The 20,273-nt window shown below is 47.9% G+C and overlaps 1 long non-coding RNA gene across 2 annotated transcripts in view; it reads right to left on the reverse strand.

The window, feature by feature from the left end:
• Window positions 1-15,861, reverse strand: part of LOC147582356 (uncharacterized) — an 88,303-nt gene extending 72,442 nt beyond the window's left edge. The window contains exons 1-2 of one of the 2 annotated variants that reach the window (XR_015248699.1): window positions 15,152-15,271; window positions 13,985-14,110 (exon numbers count right to left, since the gene is read on the reverse strand). This is a non-coding gene — a long non-coding RNA (uncharacterized LOC147582356). Of the gene's footprint in view, window positions 1-13,984; window positions 14,111-15,151; window positions 15,272-15,721 lie in introns of those variants that run through there. The other variant, XR_015248698.1, reaches the window with a different exon arrangement.
• Between the last annotated feature and the right edge of the window lie 4,412 nt (window positions 15,862-20,273).

Here is a 20,273-nt window from a genome sequence, read left to right on the forward strand (position 1 = left end):
GACCAATAGAGGAGAAAACTGGGGAGACCCCAGGAGCCGAAACAACTTCCCCAGCCTTCCACCACCACCAGTCAGGGGCAATCTAAAATCCCAGGATCCCAACTGCCACTATCATAGCTTCCCATATTTCTACACTCTCTCAAAGTGTAGTGTAACACACACTATCTCAAGATAATATGCAGGCTAAGGTACTGAAAAGAATCCAGCTGGGTTTTGTATTTTTTTTTCTGCAAACTTCCTGTGACTTGCAAATGTCCAGGACAATTTTCCGAGGCAGTGACAAATGCCATTGGTCTCCATCCTCTGTGCCCTGCCTTCCACCCCACTTCTTCCATTGTAGCTTCTTCTTTGGATTTGGAAGGAGGGGCTGCCCTTCCTGACTGGTTTCTGGACTTTTATCAGAAACAAACAACATACCCTATCTCTCATCCCCAGGACAAGGGGCTGCAATGGGGGACAAGACCTCATGGTATCGAAGGTCCAGCCCTACAGGTCCTACAGCCCTACAGCCCTACAGGAATGACCAAAGATTTGGGCCAGATCTCAGCGTCTGCCCTACAAAGCCTGACACCTGTTGCAGCCATGAACAGCACTGCTAAAGAGGTAATTAAGCAAACCAAAGCCAGGATAAAAGGGATTATGTCCCCACCCAACCACACAGAAGTCTGTCTCCAGCTGTCAGACGGAAGTTTTTTCCATGGCCCCTGGAGTACACTCTCCACTCATGGACACCATGTTTCAAGTCTACACCAATGATCCTTTCCTGTCTAAACCTCCAGGCACAGATAATTATGGAAATTAGGAATCTCACCCACCTCCTCAAATCACAAAGAGATTAACAGGACTTTTCCAGTATAAAAACTGCAGAGATCAGTTTATCCTTCTCCCCTTGTTTGTTATAAATGCCTAAAGACAGGGAAACAACGCAGGTAAAAACAAGACCCATATCAACCACCAGCTTCCCAAAGTAAATTTCAGCTCATCACGTAACTAATCAGCTTACAGAACTCTCCAGCACTGTTCTTTTCCTTCTACATCCAGCCTCCATACAAGGGCAGCTATCACCCACCATCCAGTCAGTTTTGTCCTCTTCTGGAATAACCAGAAAGTAAATTTTTCTTCACTCCAATTGAAATCATACCCCCCCAACCTGAAGATCACCTCCCCACTCCCAGACCCTTTACTTCTATTTTCCTAACTGAGAAATAGGCTTTGTCCACAGGTCATTGAGATAGTAAAATGACCCTCCTTCGCCTCTATGGGACAGCTTATCAATTCCCCTGTCCTCAGGAGGATTCTGTAAGACTACAAGAGCAATCCAGGTCTCCTTCTCAGAGAAGGAGCTCACAACACTACCACTCTACCTAAGCCAGTGGGGGACCCTGCTGATGCCAGCCCTTTTCTCCCCGCCAATGATTTGGCACACAGCCATTTCATGTCCGATGCCAAACCAGTAATTCACAACACTCATCAAAATCTGCCTCCATCAACTGACTCAGCATTCCTGCTTTCCAAGCATAGCCAACATCCCTAACACCCTGACATCCTAGCCTTCAGCTTCACTATTTACATCACATGAGAGCTTTGGGCTTAGAAAGCCCAATTCCCTTTGGATAAAGTATGCAGATGATTCATCCTCTCATCCTGAGCCTTGATATCCATGCCAAAAAGCTTGTGAGATGGGGCTCAGAGAGGACAGAGTGTGGGCGGGGGTGGGGGGAGTCCTGTTGCTATGGAAATCAGTGTGCCAGTTTCCAAAGGAGAGACACTAGCTGTTCTTGGGGTCCTGTTTTGCCAGGCTGTCCTGTAGAACTTGAAGAAGCTTCTGGCCTGAAGTGGCGGTGCGTTACCGTGGAGCCCCAGACCACACTGACACTTGCCTGTCCCCTCCATCTCACCTCCTCTCACACTGAGAGATCCAACCACCAAAGACATCCCATCTGGCCTCCTTGGCACTTTCTTTAGCAGCTTTCCAGCCAAGTGAAAGGTCCACTCTATGTCTGTAGACAAAAGGGGTATTGACTCAATTCTGTGTTTCAGGGAATGAGTTAAATTCCATTAATGGGGGGAGGGGGGTGAGAGGGATGACAAATAACAACTTGTCTGAACTTGTTACATTTCTCCTCAGTGCCTCAGTAAGGTTCTCAATGGCAATAAGGTCATCAATGATAGAGGGAGAGACCTCCCAGCCAGACTGTCACTCAGCCCCAAAAGGACACTCCACGGTGAGAAGCTGACAGGACCTAGAGATTGATTCACATGCTAAGAGGAGCATGGAGTAGGGTTGCAGGGAGAGGGGGGGGTCAAGGTCTCAGAGACAGAATGTCCAGGAGGGAGATTGATGTAAGGGTCACCAGATGCCCAACACACAAGGGAGGTGGGCAGAAAGAAGACAGTCCCCATCAGGTAAGATGAATAACAGGCATGATAAGCTCTGAAAATGGGGGCTTCAACTGCTAGAAGGTCCTGGGGGCCAAGATAGCAAAACTAAAAAAAGACTTTAAGAGCTTATTATGTACCAGGCACTCTATGTTATACATACTATTGCATTTATTACTTTGCATGATCTTCATATCAGCCCTATGAGAATCAAACCATCATATGCCATTTTACAGAGGTCAAAACTGGGACTTTGAAAAGATAGCTAAGGTCACAGAGCTAGTAAATGACGGGATTCAAATCAAGGCCCAATGGACCAGAGTGCACACTCTTGACCACTACACTAGAGCAACAGGTCCTAGAAATGGCAACCATGTCTATTAACCAATTAGAAACTAGAGTGTGGGGGCCCCTGGGTGGCGCCGTCGGTTGAGCGTCCGACTTCAGCCAGGTCACGATCTCGCGGTCCGTGAGTTCGAGCCCCGCGTCAGGCTCTGGGCTGATGGCTCGGAGCCTGGAGCCTGTTTCCGATTCTGTGTCTCCCTCTTTCTCTGCCCCTCCCCCGTTCATGCTCTGTCTCTCTCTGTCCCAAAAATAAATAAATGTTGAAAAAAAAATTAAAAAAAAAAAAAAAGAAACTAGAGTGTGAGTGGTGCTAGAAGGACTTTTAAGATCCCAGAAGACAGATGTTGGCTGCATTCTGACCAGGACATTAGCCATCCCCTCCACGTAGCACCATTTTCAGATAAGGCATAGTATGACACTTCTCGTAAGTATTTATATCCTATGGCCAGATAGCCCTGTGTATAACCACTGTCTTGCCAACAAAAATACAATAGAACATGGTAGGCTGAGCTGAGGCTGTTAAACAGAAGCCCTTAATGTCCCATCTGTCAAGCAGAATACCAGTCCTTGATTTCTCCACCTTCAGGAGGTCTCTGGGGAGATAGTAGGCCCTTGAGACAGGTAGGGATACAAATCCAGAAGGGCATGAAGAGGTTCCACCCACCTCATTCTTGCTCATGAATTTCCTCCATCTCTCCATATTCTGCCCTCCCCCATTACCCACCAGAATGAGGCTAAAGACCTCAGGAGTCAGCCTCCTGACTGGATCAGGGCAGGGGTCAGATTTTCTCTTTCAGTTGATCGTTTTCTGCTTACTCTTGGCCTGGTCTAGTCAAGCTGAATCCATCACTCTCAGTGGGTGGTGGCTGGGGAGAAGTACGACCTTAGAAGTATATCTAGGACATTTAAAACCTTGATACGAAAAGAAAGGTGTGAGAAGCTAAACCAAAGAAGGAGACACAATTGCGCAAAGTGAGGGGATCTAAAGAGCCCCCTAGGTACCAGAAGGACCGACACGGTAAGAATTTTAAGAGGTGATAAAGGTAACTTGCTGTCAAAGGAGGCAGATATGGCTAAAGAAACAAGTGAAATTAATTCCTTTCTCAAGCCATCATAAAGGTGAATGGCTACCAGATGGTCAGACAAAAATACCTGTCCACAAGCTGCTGGAGAAAAAAAAAAATATATATATATATATATGTGCAAGAAGAAATCAGATCCTCCACTGAGCAGGTGAGCAGGAAATTAAAATATCTGTACACTGACCACAATGTAAGACCACACACAGTCACAAAAAGGCTGTTAGGAAGACAGTGTGAGTGTGGGATAGCATCTATCCTCTGTCTGCCAGCTCACACCCAGAGAGACAGTCACAACCCTCACAGTTCTAGAGGAAAAGTCTCCAGAGAAAACCCAGCCATTCCAAGAGGGATGATGATGGAACAGCGGAGGCCTGGGCCACTGAAGGCCAGGTAGCCCACTTCACAGACCACATCACTAGACGTGGTAACGTCTTTTCCTGAGCACTTACTATGTACCTGGCACTAAGTGTCCCAACAAGCTTCTGAAATGGCTCTCATTGATTCTGGCCTCTTGCGTAAGTCCTTCCACTTAAGTGTGGACTGGACCCGAAGGCTTGCTTCTAACAGAACACAGCAAAAGGGATAGGATGTCACTTACATCAAAAAAGGACCTCCCTGAATTGGCTGTCAGTGACTTAATCCCCATCGCTCCTTCAATCATCCTCTCTGTGCCCTTGTTGCTACATTCCCGCTAGTAGTAGATACACACACACACACACACACACACACACACACACACACACACACACACACACACACACACACCAAAGGCTCCAGAAGTTGGAGGGAGCTCAGCCTCCTCTTGCCATTGTTCAGCTTCTTCCCAATCAATCTCCTGCCAACCACAAATTAGCATTACACAGGCATTTACAGTGCAGGGCCCCCAGGGATAGATGGAAGCTGCTAATCCTTAAGAAGGTGCACTGGTACAATAGCAGGAGGCCCAAAGCCTCACCCCCACTCATGGGGTGCTCCTTTGCAGCACTTCCAGCTCTTTTGTGAGCTGTCCAAGTCAACCACAGATGGGGCCTTGAACAAACAGGAGACAGTTGGAGCCCGGGGAGCACATTCCTGAGACCAATCCCAGCAGAAGACTACCCTGGAATGGATTCTCGCCCACAGCTTCCAGGTTGGTCCTTGTGGGTGCACTCTTCCACTTTCCATTTTTACTGGTAAATATTAATGAATGGCTCCAGCTGGGACCAACCCAAAGCATGAAATGTCCTGGGGCCAGAGTAGACATGCCCTGCCTTCTGGGCAACTTGGATTAACAAAACCCAGGGGTTTTGTTTTCTTTTCTTTTGCTTAAGGGATTGATTTGGACTTATGAAGTATGATTGAGCTTCCTGATCCCCAAAGAAGGCAGCCCTGGCTGGGTTCCCAGGATCGTTTTTATCCCCAAGTGCTGCCTTTTTTCAGGCCCTGGGGAACCCCAGCAAATGCAGCCCTTCTTCCAGCAGTCCCAAAGGCTGGCTCTTGCAGCCGCCTCTGACGGCTCCTTGCCCTTATTCCACAGCTGGGTCTGGATAAGCGGAGCTTGCAAGAAGGAAGCCTCTTATCACAAACATTTCCTGCCTATTTGCTCCTGACCCTGCATACCACAGTCCTTCCCCCATCTGGCTGGGCCACCAATGATGGCCACAGCAATGTGTTCACAAAGGACCTGCAGCACAGGGTCCCCAGACCTGTCTCTAGTCCAGATTCTTCTCTATCCATCCACACCTGTCTCCCTTCTCTGGGGAGCTCATAGGTTCTTATAGGCCACCCAAAATGGCTCAGTCACTGAAGAAACGAAAGGAAGTCAGGTGGAACCAGAAAGAAAGAAAGAAAAAAGACAAAGGCAGATAAGGATTTTTAGCTCAAATAGAAAATGTGACTCACAGCTGGAGTTCTGCCCACCTCTTCTAGGACTGCTGTCTGTCTCCGACAAGGAGAGAAACAGAGACAGAGGCAGGCACTTGTGAGGGTCTGTGTGCCTATCTGTGCCGTCCTCATCCCTACATTGACCGTACTTGTGTGTACCTGCGGAGTTAAGGCCATATGGACTATTGCAGGTTTATATGCCAAAGGGTTAGGAGCTGAGGGCCAGTGGGTCTAGGACCAGCCCAGCCCAGCTGTGCTCAGCAGAGCACTGAATTCCTAGGTCCCTATCCCCTCCAAACACCTGGGGCACCCTAGTCCCACCCCTCCCTGTGGCCTTCTCCCTGCCTCCTGCCCCCAGCTTGCTGTGTGGTCCGAGCCCTCTGCCATGAAAGAAGGGGAGGAAGGGAGGGAGGGAGGGAGGGAGGGATGGGCCAGCATGTTTACAGTCAAGCATAACAACCTTTATTTTAAATAAATAAAAGTTTTAGTCAGTTTTTACTTCCCTTTTCTTCCAAAATATTTTCTCCCTCCTCCTCTTCCTCCTCCTCCTCCTCCTTCTCATCATGCCTGAGCCTTTATCTGTGAGGCCACCCAGGGAGGGGCTGTGGGAGTGGGAACGAACAGACCCTGGTGCTTAAAGTCTTCCCAGGTCATGTGACACCCCCCTCTCAAATGCCCACGGAGCCCCTGGGGTTCTTGTGAATTCAGGGATGTCCTGGCCTGAGAAATAGAGACTAAACAGGAAGCCTGGGCCCCATCATCAGCATGAGTCCATCTGTTCTCCCTAGTCATAAGGTTGCCCACCCCTTCCCCCATTCTACTATGGAATTGCCATCCATCTGTCTTCCACTTTGGCCTGTCATCTCTCTGTCTCCCCCATTGGACCCTCATCCATCTGTCCTTCCCACAGGACCACCATCTCTCAGTGTCTCCTTTGGGCTGTCATAAATCTGCATCCCCCATGAGATGTTCCATCTGTCCATCACCCTATTGGCCTGTCATTCCATCCGATACCCTTGATCATCCTTTTCGTCCATCTGTCTCCCCTCATTGGATATATTTTTGCCCATCTGTCTCCCTGAATGGGGCCAGCAATGGTGGGTCTCTAAGATATGAGAACAGTGGGCATTCTACTCTGATTTTGAGTCCAGCAACAATAGTAGCAATTAATCAAGTGTCTACTATGTGCCATAGTCTCTATGCATATTATCTCCTTTAACCCTCCAACAGCCCTATGAGTATGTGTTTGTTTCTCCATTTTACCAGTAAGGAAACTGAGGCTTGAAAGAGTTAAATGCCTTACCCAAGGTCACACAGATCCTAGTGGCAAACACAGAATCCAGAAACAGCTCTGCCCATACTGAGTGGGAATGAAGACATGGTCTCTTTAATCCTCCACCCCCAGGATGTAAGAGTTCCCCTCTCCTGGCCTCTCTGCGCATTTAATTTACACTTTGCTGCTGGATGTTTTCAGACTGATGAAGTTTCCTCCCTGCCCTGGCTTTGCACAAAAAAAGTGAAGGGGGAAAAGAAGCCAGATGTGAGAGTGATTCGAAGGTCTTTGGGGGTGGGGGTGGGGGGTGCAGAGTGATGTTAAATAAACATCCAATGATATTCTTTCTGCAAAATGATCCATTTTTCATGGCACCCAGGAGTTCGTCCAGGGGTCTCTGGGTCACTGGGGAAAAGTGTTTCGTGTGTTTTGGCTCCATATTCTTCCATTGGCCACAAAGAGCTAATTCTTCCAATTAATGAAATCAGCGCTGCTGATGGAGATGTACTGACAAATTATTTTCAAGACAAATACATTCACACGGATGGTGGGGCTGATAGGCCTGAAGGATTTGGAGGATACAGAGTGAAGTTCCCCCCACCAGCCAGAGACACTGAGGTCATTCACGATGCACGGGATATTGGCCACCACCTCAAGGGACACCTTTTTCCACCCGGAGCCATGGAGGCTGGACTGGATTGTCTGTGTTGAGGGGCTGCCTATCAATGGGCTTCTGTATGGCCCTGGCAGGTTCCCGCACCCCTCCCCTCTTCCCCAGTGCCCCAGCCAAGTCCCCTTCAGGGCCCGGGCTGAAGGGCCTATTCAGCATTTAGGATTCCCTGATGGGAAGTGAAAAGGAGACAGACAGATGCTTCCTTGGAGCTAAGGAAAAGCTGGAGGCCTAGAGACAGGAAGGGCAGGCTGAAGCCACAAAGGAGGAGCTCAGTGAGAAGAAAGGAGGAGGCTAGAGGTCCTGTGGGATGAGAAAGAAAGAAGGAAAGGAAGGAGAAGAGGCTGGGGGAAGGGAGACAGAGGGTAGGAGGGCCAGATAGGGAGGGGAGGAGGCCGGAAGAAGGCCCCCAGGCAGAGGGAGAGATCCCCGATGGGAGACCCAGCAGCGCCAGAAAGCAGTGTGGGAGTTTTTAAAGCCACAGACTTAATTTCCTGATGATGTTTTTTTCAGGCCGATATTAGCAGCATTTTTCATTCCCTGAGCAGATCTGCTGATTGTGGAAAAGCGATCCAGAGTGTGCTGGGTGACGGGGCCCAGCCTTTACCTGGATGGGCCCACAGAATGGCCCAAGACCAAGCTAATATTTCATCTCCTTCTTGAACCCACAGAGAATAGGAAAGATTTTGCTTCGGGCCGGTCCTGGAGGAGGGAGGGGAACAGTTTCTAAGCAGTTCTGGCAAATCAGTGACAATCAGAAGCCAGGGTGAAATTATCTCCATTAAACTAACTAGGGTGATTTCTCTTTTCCTGCCTGAACCCTGACTGAAATGGGGTGGTGAGTTTTGAGGGTTACAAGTTAGGGGCTAAAGGAGCCAAAGCCCAGAGGACTCTGCAGAACCATGGAACATCTTCCTAAAGCCTCATTTCCCCGCTCAGAATCCATCTGTGCAGTCGTGGGTTTGCCAAACAAGTCCACACCCCTAAGCCAGGAAAGCAAGGCCCTCAAGAGGCCAGATGTTCAGTGTGGTCCAAGCCCAGCCACCTTGGCATCCCAGGGGGGCCAGCATCACAGGCTGCTAAAGCAGAAGCTGCATTTAACCAGACCCACAGGTTGCCCATGTGCTCGTGATGGTGTGAGAAACTCTGCTCCCTGACGACTTCCAACCCTCTCCAGCTAATATGCTGCCACCATGGAGAATGGCTTCCCCAACAAACTGGAATTGTAAAATTCTCCAAACATACCTTTGGCTTTTCCAGTTCTGAATGCTGGTTCATGTTACCTCTTTCATCTTAAAGATGCTTTCCTTTACGCCCACTTAAGGAAATCCTGCCCACATTTTAAGACCCAACTCAAATGCTACCCGTACTCCAGGGAGCCCTTCTCTGCCTTTGCCTGAGGTTAGAACTTCACTGTAGCTTGTTTGGATCACCTATGGAGTGCTTTTCACTTTCTGTCTTGCATTTTGGTTACTTGTGTACTTATCAAGGGGCAGTTCTGTATGGTAGTTTTCAGGACGTTCTAAGTTTAAATCTTTGTCCCACTGCTTCCTAACTTTGACACTCAGCAAGTGGGTGATTTCTTTGGACCTCAGTTTCCTCTGTAAAACGAGGGTAACAATTATATTCAATCATAGAGTTGTCATAAGGATTTAAAAAATATATTTAGGACTTTGCCAAACAACGTGACATATAGTATGTGCTCAACAAATGATCGTCAACTGAATGTAATGATCCAAAGAACAGTGTTCTTAATCACACAGGAAATGAGATACTATCCATAAAACTCATGGCTTGTCCAACATGGTATGGTCTTCCCAAGACTGAATGATTTGTGTCCCTTATCCTAGAACCATAATTTGTTCTTCGAAACAATCAGTAACTGTTGTGTTGTTTTTCTAATAATCATTGGTTAAAAGTCCTGCTTCCTTGGGGTGCCTTGGTGGCTCAGTCGGTTAAGCGTCTGACTGGCTCAGGTCACGATCTCACCATTCATGAGTCTGAGTCTCGCGGTAGGCTGTGTGCTGACAGCTCAGAGCCTGAGCCTGCTTCAGACTCTGTGTCTCCTTCTCTCTCTCTGCCCCTCCCTCACTCGCTCTCTCTCGCTCTCAAAAATAAATAAAAACATTTAAAAAAATATTTTTAAAAAAGTCCTGCTTCCTCAGTTTGGTTCCACATTGTCCCCTTATTGAGTTCTTTCTGCCCCATCCCTGCTTCCCCTCTGAAATCTCAATATTTTCTTTTTTTTTTTCAAACTTGTCAACTGGTCATAAGTATTTATTTTATTTTCAACTTCTTTGTATCAACTGTCTCATTAACATTCTTTTGACTCCCCCCAAAAAATGTTTCTTAACTCTTATTTTGTGTTTTTATCTCCAAGGGAATACTTTGGCTGGATTTTCTACCAGGAATGACACAATTCTTTCCACAGATATGCAGAGGGAGAATTTGAAAACCAACAGAGTCACATCGCCTTGATCCTACACCCAAAGAATTCCTCAGATACACAAGTCCCCAGCTCTTGAACTGGCCATGTTTCCCAATGCTATCTCTACTAAAAATGTTCTTTCTCGTTAAATACTAATGGAAAGTGAAATAAATACTGTAAAAGAAGCTCACTCAAGAAGGGGGGACATTCCAGAGTCCAGTTGCTTTGGATTACAATGAGCCTTGATAAATAATATCAGATTCAAGTATGTTATTTTTTTTTTAATCTCAATCAATAAGCATTTTTAATTTCCTTTCAAAGTCCTATATGGTGACCTGATTTGGTTTAAGATACAATTCAGATATCATCTCTCTTCCATGGTATGTTCCATCTACAATTTTCATGTCCTGATCTATTATTAGTATTATTATTATTATTATTACCAAAAGGCAAAATATTGATCAGTGCAACCAAGCTCTTTCCATTCCAATAGAAACACATTTTCCCTCTTCTTGCCATACTCTCCTTAACCAAAAGAAAGAGAGAAAGAACCAATTAAAGCCACTCGTCTGAGAGTTCAAGGAACTGGGGAGAAATGGGACCTCTGACAAGTTGGAATGTGATCCACATGGGAAATCTCTGAGAGGACACCTGCTCATTCACAGGTCATTGTCTCTGAGCTCCTGAAGGTGCAGCCCCATGGGAATGGCTTCTTGTTGGGAAAATGGGCAAATAAGCATAGCACCGGCAGGGACAGAGGGCTCCGTCTGTGGGAAAGAGACAATCAGTGAACTTTCAAGCCGAGGCAGTAGGGGCAAGGCTTACAATTTCAGCTGGATGTCTGGAAACTCAATATTGCCCAGAGTATCGATTACCTGGTAGAGTTAGATCCTCTCCTGCTCCAGAGGGCAGGAGTAGCCAGGCAGGTCTCTGACATGAAACTCTCTGTGCACCTTTTAATTAACTCTAATAAATGTGCATCAGAGTCTTCTAGAAAGGGAGATTGTTCAGCCTGGTAGAGGGACACAGGAGTCATCAAGATAGGAATTTGAGTATGACAAATGTATTAAGAGGTTGCCATGTGTGACTCAGTCTGGGGAATTAAACAGCAGTAGGTTCACTCTTTAAATCAGCGGGGTTGGGACCATTGCTCCACACCAAATTCCTGCTTGGAGTGTCTTTTCCAAAGGGAATCATAAGAGTATCACCTGTCCTGCCTGCTCTTTAAGTACCAAACGTCTTTGGTACTCAAACAGCTAAAAATGGAAGGAACTATCAGTTATTATTAATTCTATACATGTTGGTAATTCCAGATACGCGACTGAGTTACAGAATTCTACTTAACATCCGGGTGTAACTTCCAATCACTCTGAACTTGCCGCTAGACCCACCCTCTCCAAGCCTTTATTCAGGTATTCTCCATCAACATTTAGTATGTCCCTACCAATATGCTTGACACTAGGCACTTGGGATACAAATAGCCAAGACAGAGTCACTATCCTCAAGGGGTTAACTTTCTAGTAGAGAATACAGAGTGTGAGTAATAGCAGCTACTATTTATCGAGCCCTTCTAATATGGCTTTTAAAAATATTGTTTATTTTTTGACAAATAAAAATTGAATATATTTATTTTTTAATTTTTTTTTTTTACATTTATTTATTTTTTGAGAGACATAGAGACGCACAGCACAAGTTGGGGAGGGGCAGAGAGAGAAGGAGGCACAGAATCCAAAGCAGGCTCCAGGCTCCGAACTGTCAGCAAAGAGCCTGACACGGGGCTCGAACTCATAAACCGTGAGATCATGACCTGAGCCGAAGTCGGGCGCCCAACTGACTGAGCCACCCAGGAGCCCCCAAAATTGAATATATTTAAAGTATACAATGTGGGGACACCTGAATGGCTCAGTCCGCTAAGCATCTGACTTAGTCCGGAGGTCATAATCTCATGGTACGTGAGTTCGAGCCCCACATTGGGCTCCGCCCTGACAGTGCAGATCCTGCTTGGGATTCTCTCTCTCTCCCGCTCTCTCTGCCCCTCCCCTGCTTGCTTGCATGCTCCCTCCCTCTCAAAATAAATAAACTTTCTTGGGGTGCCTGGGTGGCTCATTCGGTTAAGCATCTGACTTCGGCTCAGGTCATGATCTCACAGTTGGTGAGTTTGAGCCCCATGTCCTGCTCTAAGCTGACAGCTTGGAGCCTGGAGCCTGCTTCCGATTCTGTGTCTCCCTTTCTCTCTGCCCCTCCCCCGCTCATGCTCTGTCTGTCTCCCTCAAAAATAAATAAACACTAAAAAAAAATGTTTTAAGTCTTTTAAAAAAATAAACTTTAAAAATAGTTAATTAAAAAATAAAGTGTACAATGTGATATTTTGACATATGTATACATTGTGAAGTGATTACCACAAACTAGTTAATATATCCATCACCTCCCATAGTTACCATAGTTACCATTTTTTATAGTGAGAACACTTAGATTTACTCTTAGCAAATGTCAAGTATATAATGCATTATTATTAACTATAAGTCACCGTGCTCTACCTTAGGTTTCCAGAACTTATTCATCTTGTACCTGAAAGTTGTACCCATTGATCAATATCCCCTCTTTTCCCTTACCCCCCTCCTCCAGCCTCTGGTAACCAGCATTCTACTTTCTGTTACTATGCAGTTGACTTTTTCCTTTTTCAGGTTTTATGTATAAGTGAGATCGTGCAATATTTGTCTATGCCTGGCTTATTTCACTTAGCATGGTGTCCTCCAGGCTCATCCATGTTGTTGCAAATAGCAAGATTTTCCTTTTTTTTTTTTAGCTTAAGGCTGAATACTATTCTATTGTATATACCACATTTTCTTTATCCATTCATCTGTCAGTGGACACTTGGTTTGCTTCCACCTTATGATACGATATGCTTTTTTTTTTTAATGTTTCTTTATTTATTTATTTTTGGGGGGGGGGCAGAGAGAGAGAGGGAGGTAGAGAATCCCAAGCAGGCTCTGTGCTATCAGCACAGAGCTTGATGCGGGGATCGAACTTGTGAGCTGTGAGATCATGACCGGAGCCGAAACCAAGAGTCGGACACAACCGACTGAGCCACCCAGGTGCCCCAGGATAGGATACACTTTTGATAAACATTGGGCTAATAGCCTCCAAGATGTTCCCCGATGATCCTCACCTCTTGGTGTTCATGTACTTATGTAGTCCCCTTCAACATTGCTTAGGACTGATACTAATAGAATTTGTGGGGAAAATGGTGTGTGACTTCTGAAGCTAGGCCATAAATGATATTGCAGCTTCCACCTCGCTCTCTCTTGAATCAATCTCCTTAAGGATCCCCAGCTGCCATGTAGCGAAGACACTCAGGAAGCCCTATGGTGAGGTCCACGTGGAGAAGAACTGAGGCCTCCCACCGATAACCAGTGAGGAACTGAGACCTTTTGCCAACAGCTGTGTGATTCAGCCATCCAAGAAGCAGAGCCCCCAGTTTCAGACAAGCCTTCAGATTACCGTAACCTCATGAAAAAACCTCCAGCCAGAACCACTCAGCTAAACCATTCATAAATTCCTGACCCACAGAAACCTCGAGAGACAATGTTTACTGTTGGTTTAAGCCACTAAATTTGGCATCATTGGTTATGCAGCAACAGATACCTAATCCAGTCCTTTGTGTTCACGATCTACTGATGCTGAGGATGCCATTCCTACTGAGTATTCTTGTCTCAACATTACAGATGAGGAAACTGGGACTTCGAGAGGTGAAAATAAGAAGCCACGTCAGAACTGAAGTATGACTCCACTGGACTTCAGAGTCTGCGTTCTTAACTGTGCACAATACATCTAGACAGAGGACAAATGGTCACAGTGGGAAAGGTAGTGAGTTCTACCTAGAAAGTCTGGAATTAGAGGTGAAGAGGTGGCAGGCAAGGCTAGTTAGAAGATGTAAGACTTACAGCGGAAATGAAGGACGAGTAGATGTTCACCAGGCGGTGTCAGAAGAGGAATTCCAGAGGGAACAGCACTGGTAGCAGCCATGGAGGCTCAAACAGCCTGGGGTGTTCAGAACCTTCCTGGAGTTTCTAGATCCAGAAAAACAAAGGCCTTTGTGACTAGTTTTCCAGGGGGAAATCTTGGTTCTAGCCCAAGATCTATTCTTGCAGTCCAGGACCCCCCAAATCACAGGAACTGCTACCCTAGTCACTGCTTGTGATCAACTCAAATTCCCTTTAGACGCCACCCCCCACCCCCCCCATTTCTTCCCTGGGTCAGTTCTCTTTTACAGGCTCTGCTCCCTGGCATGTCTGAAGCACATACCAGTTCTTCCTGACAAGCAACTCTTGCTCCTTATGAAACTGTATTTATGCTGCTTACAGATGCATTCACAACATATCTCCTGTCCTACTGCAAAATATCACACAAACCTGACTTCCTTCATTAGCAGGGACGCTAGAACGGCAAATCGGGCTAATTTGGGGGCCCAAGTACATTGGATTTCAGAAAGGCACGCATCTTTTCTCATGGCAGTCTTCTGGATGCATTGGTGGATTACAAATCGGAGAAGCACAATATGGGATATTAGTAGCTGGTTTAATAGCCACGCCCAAAGGTTACTGACTACGGGTTGATGTCCAGTTCTAGAGGACAATCTATCCCGGCGTGACCAAGGGTTCTGCCCTCAGCCCTCTCTCAGGCAGCATCTTTCAATATCTTCAGTGAAGATGCAGAAATCAGGCTCGTGCAATTTTTTTAACGGCTGAAATGGGGACAATTAGTAAATAGTTAAGATGGCAACAAGGAAAAGCTGTACCCCTCTCCAAAGGCTAGCAGAGGTCAAATCTGCCAAGATGAATTTTACCCAAAATGAGAGCTCCTCTACTTAAATTCCAAAAGTCACTCCATAAATATACAATGGAGATTTCTGAGTCGGTGGTAACTGCAAACGGGAAAACCACTGAAGGGTTTTAGCCAAATGGTGAGTTAAATAGGAGTAAAGACAGCCTGCACTAATCTGGCTTTAAGTTGGGGGGGGGGGGGGGAAGGGAGAGGCAGCTTGACTGGGAAGGTTTACTGCTGAGATTCTGCAGCCCCCCGCCACCCCAGCGCTGTATTTAGTAACTCACACTCTACTCCATTAAATGTGTTTGGGTTCCCAGCCTCCACCCACTGTGCTCCCCCTGGACTGAGCGGGGGAGCCCGTAGAAGGTAGTAAGAATGCTGAGAGCTTGGAGTCTGGGAAGAGCTTGGAAAGCTCTCCGGAGCCTCTCCCTGCACAGCCCTATCCCTGCTGATAAGGATGAGAGCTGAGCTGGCTGACAAGTGATTGGAAACAGGAGCTCCCAAACCCCTTAACCCTTCCCTAGCCTGCCCCAGTGTCTGGAGTCTCTAAATGCTGGGGCCCATCTCCCTGTGGCTTCCTGCTCTCAGTATTAGGGCTCTCTGACTTCCCTTCCCACACCCCCAAACCTTTCCATCTTCCTCTCCCTTTGTCCTGACTGCTCACTGAAAGAGTCTGGAAAGAGACCACCACCACCAAATGCTAAGACGTGGCCCCTCCACCTTCCGGCCGCCCTGACAAGTTAGCTAGGGAGTCTCCCTCTGGTCCAGACCCAAGCCCACCCCCGCCCGACCCAGCACTCTTAGCCACCACATATCTGCCAGCCTAGGGTTGCTGTTTAGGAGCGGGAGTCTACCAGGTGGTTGTTCGGGGGTTCTAGGAGCAGAAATCCCAGGCCCAGGTCCAGCAGTCTGATCCCAGACCCATTCTCTGCCACCCTGGCTGGCTGTGGAGCCCGATGGGGACGCTTGCGGGTCACCCCAGAACCAGACCTGACTTTGCTGAGTCATCCCAAAGGCCCTCCACCCACCTAGGTACTGCGAGGTGCATGGACAGGCCTCACACTGGGACAGATGACACGTGATGAGAGATCTGTCCCTGGCAGTGGCCAGCAGGGCTGAAGCTGAGAGGGAAGGCGTCCAGCTTACCCTGGGGAGGGGCATTAAGGAGAAGCCAGGTTTACCGGCCACAGTAATTAAGTGTAAAAGAGCTTCCTTCTGTAGAATGGAATTCAGATAAACTGCCATTATCATGCAAAGCAGCTTTGCACCTAAAAGTCCTTACCCAAACAGGCAGTTTAATTAAATCCCTAATCTCCCCTGGCCTCTTCTGACCCTTTCCCTACCCACATCCCCCCCACCCTCCCAATAACTTGGCATTTTCAAGATTCCATTTAAAACACTTAACCTGTAAGCAAGCAAAACATACCTAAAAATAGTGGGTCCGAGTGTGGGGTCCTCTTTGAGGCTCTTTGTGTCTTAAGGTGTTAGTTCCCTGAGGCTCAGATGGTCCTGATTGGGGTGCTGGGTGCCCATGGCCAGGGTGAGCATGACGGTGAAGATACTGGCAAGGACGGTGGTCACAGTGAAGTGACGGGAGTGGGCACGGCCTCGAATAGGAGGGTGTGCATCACACGGTCCTACGAGCCCCTGCTCACCCCCAGGAGGCTGGTTGCCCATTTAGGATCCAGTCTCTGCCATGAAAATCTCACCACCCATAGCAGGTGCGCGTAGCAGACCTATAGACTTGAATATAAGGACCCTGGTGTTAAGCCAGAAGAGGCAGGAATGGACACATCGGCCTGACCGTGGGTGTCCCCATTTGTGATGCTACAGTGGCCTCTGCTGTGAACCACGGGGGAGGGAGGAGGGGGGATGCCAAGCCTGTCCATGAGAACCAAATCCTCTGGGGAAAGCCTGAAGCCATAGTTGAGAGTTCAGGCTCTAGGTGGAAGGAGAGATCAGGATAAAGGAAGAATGAAATGGGGTGGGTGGGGGGTAAAGGGTACGAGAAAGGGTTGGCCCAAGAGCATTGATAGACAACAACCCAATAGCACCTTCTAACATCTGCAGAATGCTTTAGAAGTTTGTGCCTTCCTGTGGGGAGAAAAAGAAAGGAAATCACGGATCAAACCCAGGCACAGGTGGCATGTTACCTCTTCAATTTCAACCTAGAAGGTAAATCTTACTCTCCCCCACCCCCCCCTCACCCCCACCCCCAGAGGAGAAAACAAATACCCGGTGGTAAAATGACTGGCTTAATGTCACACAGCTCATGACTGGCAGCACCAGGATTCAAACACCGGCCTGCCATACTGAAGAGTTGACCCTCTTCTGCCAAACCACATGTCAACTGCAGGGATTATAAAGTTGGAGAGGGGATTAACCACCCAAGGACACTGGGGTCTCCCCTCCCTCCTGCAGCAACAACGTTTCCTTCCTGAAACAATCCATTTCCCCTGAGGCCTGAAGGCCTCAGCAGAGATGAGGGAATCAACTCTCAGCCCTGAGGATGTAGCACAAGGGAGCCGGGTTTGCCGGGGGCTTCTTGGGACTCAAACTCGGGGAACAGGAGCCCCCAGAGGAGAGTTTTCTTCACAGGAAAGAAGCGTCAGAGGCTGTGGTGGGGGAAGGGGCATCTGTAAGTCATATAACAAACACCAGACCTCTCCATTTATACCTCATTCCTTTGGTGGGGGTGAGCAGAGGAGTCGTCTCTATTTGGGAAACAGTGAAACTCAAATCACCCTGAACCCTGCACTTTTTCTGTTAATTGCATAGACTTCATTGTGCCTGGAGAACGCATGGACCTTCTTTCGAGGAAGTTATATTTCTGGAAATAAGACTGGGGATTTTCCTACTTCTTCGTATCGTGGGTTTTCTTCGCAAAGAGCGGGAGCCCTTTGAGGGCGGTTCCAATAAATCTTATGAATAAATGAGTGAAGCTGGGGGAGGGGCCCAGCGCAATAGCCAGCCTCGAGGGAGGGCCCAAGCCCAGGCGGGTTCTGCCCAGCCTTCTGGTACTGGCCACCTTGCCTCAAAGCCAGGTGTCTCTAAAGGTCACCCACTTGAAGGAACAGGTGCTGCTGTTTTGACATCTGCAAGACAGCTCAGGACACAGGAAGCGTCCTTGGCTCCAGGGCTGATGTGGGTGGGTTAAGAAAGTGGGATTTGGACAAGATCTGTTACAGCGTCCTTTGTCTCTCTTGCAGCAAACACAACAGAGAAGAATTTTAAAAGGCTGTCTAGGTCTGCAGAACCCCTCTGGAAGCAGATGGCTTGTCAACAGGTTCCAGGGCAGGCCCCGGAGGCCTGGGAGCCTTATTGGAATGCAATTACCCTAAGTGCTGGCTGTTAGGGTGAGAAGGCAGGAATGCAATTATGGAAGGAGCGTGTAGGGGGCTTTCATTGATTAACCTGTCCTGCCTGCCTCCATTCCCCACCAGGGTGATTTCAGGGCCCTGAGGGTTGCCCTATGCCCTGGGGGTTTTGAGGGAAAAAAAGTCACTGCAGCAAGCCAATGCCAAAAGCAGGGTTCCTGAGCTTCAGGAGGGCCCGTGGACGCCTGAAATTGTCTGGGAAATATACTTGTGCAAAATGCAAAACGACGGTTTTCGAGGACGACTTTCTCCACTCCTCACGCGCTTAGAGGGCTCTGCAGCCCTTAAAGGGTTAAGAACCAGGGGGCCAGGGGAGTGAAAGATCAGCAGGATTGTTGGAAGGGGCCTCCAGGAAACAACTCTTCAGTTTTCAATTCCCGGTGGCCGTGATCCATCTGGGTGCAATTCTGGCTCCCCGCTTACCAGCAAGTTCTTTAGCCTTTCTCTAGGCCTCAGTTTCCTCTGTAAAATGAGAGTAAACATACTTACATGCTGAAGTTGATGAGAGAATTAAATGACATAATACAAAGCTTTTCGCCTGACATCTAACCCTTAGTAAGCTTTCAATAAATGGGAGTCATTTTTATTATGACTATCTATTAAAGTTCAGAAAGTAAAGTGGGGCGTACACCTGTACTCTTTTGAGTGGTCTTTTGACCCCAAACGCACAGTCCAGATTCCATGGGAATCCCTGGGCAAGTCCCTTCTCCAAAATTGAGTGGGCCTGTAAGACCCAGGGTCTCCACGCACTGCTTCCTTGAATAGGGCCCTTCTGCCCTCAGGGCAGCAGGATCTCGCCACACGGGGAGACAAAACCTTCTGGAAGTGGGGGCACATCCAGTGTCCTTGATGCCAGTGCAGGGGAGGAGATTTCTGGGCCTGAGCTGAAGTTATCATTGGCCTGCCTCATTGAGAGAAGTTTCTGGAAATCTCAGTCACTGAACTCTTTCTGCCTGTTGAGCTGATACAGTCACACGCTCAGTTGAAATGGACTTCTCTAGCCTCACAGGCCCTAGAACGAATGAGACTAATCCAAGGCCCGGCATCTGCATAATGCTAGTCTGGTGTGGGACTAGGAAAGGAAAAAAACAAATCTGTCCTCTTCCCCCCGTATTAAGCCTTTTCATTTGCTGTATTTCTGGTGCTTTGACGTGGCCTTGCTGGCACTGGAAAGACCTCCCCTGCCAGAGTTAACCGTTCCCAGAGACAGTAAAAAACGCACCTTCCAGCACACCGCTCATACACAAACCAACCAATCCCGAGCCCATAGCCCCAACCACCTCCTTTCTTGAGCCCTCACACTCCAAACCAATATCCCCCCCGCCCTAATCTCCCAGGGCCAGGGACTGGGTAGGGCCCCTATGCCCCAGAACCTGCTGACATTATTCAAAGGAGCCATTCCTAAGTCTGCTTACCCTGCCTGCCTGTTCCCTCCTGTGGAAACCACAACGATGGCTCTTGACCACATTTCCCCTTACTCCCTCTGCCTCCTGACCAACCTCGTGGTCTGCCTCGTGCTTCCCTGCGTGGCCCCTGCCATGGCAGGTCCCCTTCCCTTCGGATCCACGTGTATAACAAACTGTCTTTTCAATGGCAATCATCTGCTGATCTGTCGGCCTCACCATACCTGAAATAATAAAACCTACATTTCAAAATAACTTCTTCCCCCTCCACCTTCCCCTTGTCTGAGATCCTCAGAGCTCTCCTCGCTCAGAACCTACAGGCTGCCCACCCCTGCAGCCACAGGCCTCTACTCCTAAGCCAAAGCTACTTCCGCCTCTGGGGTCAAAAGCAGTGGGGTCCCGACTCCAGTGGGGAATCCTAGGGTTGAGGGCCACGGGAGGATCTGTACTCTGTGGTTCCCAGGAGACAACACAGCAAAAGAGCAGAGTGGTGGAGCTGGCCATACACTTGGGTCTGTTCATCAATCATTCATTTACTCATTCATCATTCACCCCCACCCCCACCCCCATCAATCATTCATCTGCTTATTTATTCATTCGGTTTGTTTGTACTTCTTCCTTGCTTT

The sequence above is a fragment of the Puma concolor genome, chromosome A3, assembly GCF_028749965.1.
Source record: "Puma concolor isolate L17-30 chromosome A3, mPumCon1.1.hap2, whole genome shotgun sequence".
NCBI lineage: Eukaryota > Metazoa > Chordata > Mammalia > Carnivora > Felidae > Puma > Puma concolor.